The sequence below is a fragment of the Triticum dicoccoides genome, chromosome 3B (genome assembly GCF_002162155.2).
Source record: "Triticum dicoccoides isolate Atlit2015 ecotype Zavitan chromosome 3B, WEW_v2.0, whole genome shotgun sequence".
In the NCBI taxonomy this organism is placed as follows: Eukaryota; Viridiplantae; Streptophyta; class Magnoliopsida; order Poales; family Poaceae; genus Triticum; species Triticum dicoccoides.
Window position 1 is genome coordinate 3,250,423 of NC_041385.1, and position 2,505 is coordinate 3,252,927.

Sequence of the window (2,505 nt, forward strand, 5' to 3'; positions counted from 1 at the left end):
GCCTCCTAATTTCTTGTATAGTTGGGATCCGTGAGCCACCTTTATACATCATATATATGTGCCTATGCGCGAAGAGCAATACATCGTGCAATTACAACATCATACGTGGTATCAGTTTTTTAAATTTTCTTCCTCGCTTTCGCTCAGCCGCCGCCGCGCGTCTACCCGCGCCGCCTCCGTCGCCGCTCCCTGCTGCCGCCGCTCGCGCCCCTGTCGCGACCCGCCACTGCGTTTTGCCCATCTCCACGCGCTTCCGCACGCATCGAGCGGGCATGTCTTCACGCGCTGCTGCCGCTTTTCCATCGCGCCAGCCGCTACCGCCGAAGCTGCCTCGACCCGTGGCGCTGCTGCCTCGTGCCTCCATGGCCGGTGCCTTCCAATTAGCTGCAGTACATGTCGTGGCTGCTTCGTCTCCCGTCAACGATGGATTTCCTAGCCCGCCAATAGCCCAAGCCATCGATGGATTTGCTAGCCTGCCAATCGCCCAAGAAGCCCGGCCGCCAGATGGATTTCGTCCGCAGCCCCCGCACGTATACGGCGCCCAGCAATTGTACGGTGCCCTGCAGCCAGCTGGTGTTCCGTCCGCCGTCAACCCCTGGTGAGGGTACGCCTCTGCCGCCCTGCCACCCGCGCCCTACGGCGCGGCCGCCACCTACGACGCGTCTGTTCCAACGTACGTACGGGTCATATGAAACTCTGCCCGCATCCACGTACGGGGCTCCGCTCGCGTACTGGTGGGGTCATCAGCGGGCCAGCACTCATCCGCTGCGCAGCAGCCACACAACACCCAACACCTGCAGCATTTGTCAGCGGATCCACAGGTTTTTTCGCCGGGCATCCGGCCTACCCGGCACCGCAGTTGCAGTCGGGACTGTATGGAGCGTACCCATCGCTGTCGTTGAGCGGCGGCTACGACTTCCCCATGGCGTCTCCGTCCCCCTCGCCGGCCCCGCCGCCGGCGCCTTGGGACCCGGTGATCCTCACCAGGCTGCATGCCGCTCCTACGCTGAACAATTACACTGGAGGTGGTGATTGGTACATGGACACCGGTGCTACGGCTCACATGTTTGCTCATCCTGTTAACCTTGCCTCCTTCACTCATGTCTCCACCGACCGCCGCATCATTGTCGGCGACGGTTCCACACTTCCTATCACACATGTTGGACACACTTCTTTTCCTTCTACTTATACTCCATTATTGTCTAACATACTTGTGGCACCTCATCTTATCAAGAATCTCATTTTTGTTCGTTGTTTCACTCGTGAAAATCCTGTTACCGTCGAATTTGACGAGCTTGGTTTTTGTGTGAAAGATGCTCGAACCAGGATGGTACTTCACCGATGTGACAGCCCCAACGAGCTCTATCCGGTGCACTCGCCTTACTCACCTTCATCCACCACCACCGCACCAGTTGCTCTCTCCGCTGGCGTCGATCTCTGGCACGCTTGCTTGGGTCATCCCAACCCCGTCACACTTCGTCATATTCTTAGGAGTTTCAGTTTCAGTTGCAATAAGACCGAGGATCACACTTGTCTTGCCTGTCGAGTCGGCAAACATGTTCGCCTGCCATTTAATAATTCCACTACCATTGTTTCTTTTTCTTTTCAGTTGATTCATAGAGATGTGGGGACTTCTCTGGTTCCCAGTAACTCGGGCTATTTATATTATCTAGTCATTCTTGATGTTTATTCTCATTATGTGTGAACTTTTCCTTTGCGCAGAAAGTCGGATGCACTCTCTACCTTGACGGATTTTTACTCCTATGTTCGCACGCAGTTTCGGCGTCCCATCCTTGCGCTTCAGACGGACAATGGAAAAGAGTTCAACAACCTCGCTTTCCGCACCCTTTTGTTGCATCACGGCACAGTTTTCCGCCTCACATGCTCGTACAATTCACAGCAGAACGGTCGAGCCGAACGCGTCCTTCGCACTCTGAATGACTGCGTTCGCATGCTCCTGTTTCATGCCAACGTGCTGCCTCGTTTCTGGCCGAACACACTCGCTACTGCATCACTTCTCCTTAAAATTAGACCGTGCCGCCCACGGTGGAACTACACACCTCACCATCTTTTCTATGGTACGTCCCCGTCTTATGACGACTTGCGTATTTTTGGGTGCCTTTGCTATCCCAGCACTGCCGACACTGCTTCTCACAAGCTTGCACCTCGATCTGTCGCTTGCATCTTCATCGGCTACCCCTCCAACTCCAACGGATATCGGTGCTACGATCCCGTCTCCCACCGTGTGTTCACTTCGCGGCACGTTTACTTTGATGAGCATGTGTTTCCGTTTCACCAGGTACCCCCGGCTGTTCCTCCCGCCACTGGTGACGCGGGCTCCTCGACGCCTCTCCCAGGGCGCTCGCGCGCCTCTCTTGGCGCGCCCCTGGCTTTGAGGCGCGCCCCCCGCATGCGGCGCCTCCTACAGCCGCGGCGCTGGCGCCCCCGGCGCCCCGACGTTGGCGCCTGCGGCTCCTCCGGCGCCCACGACCCTCGCGGCGCCCC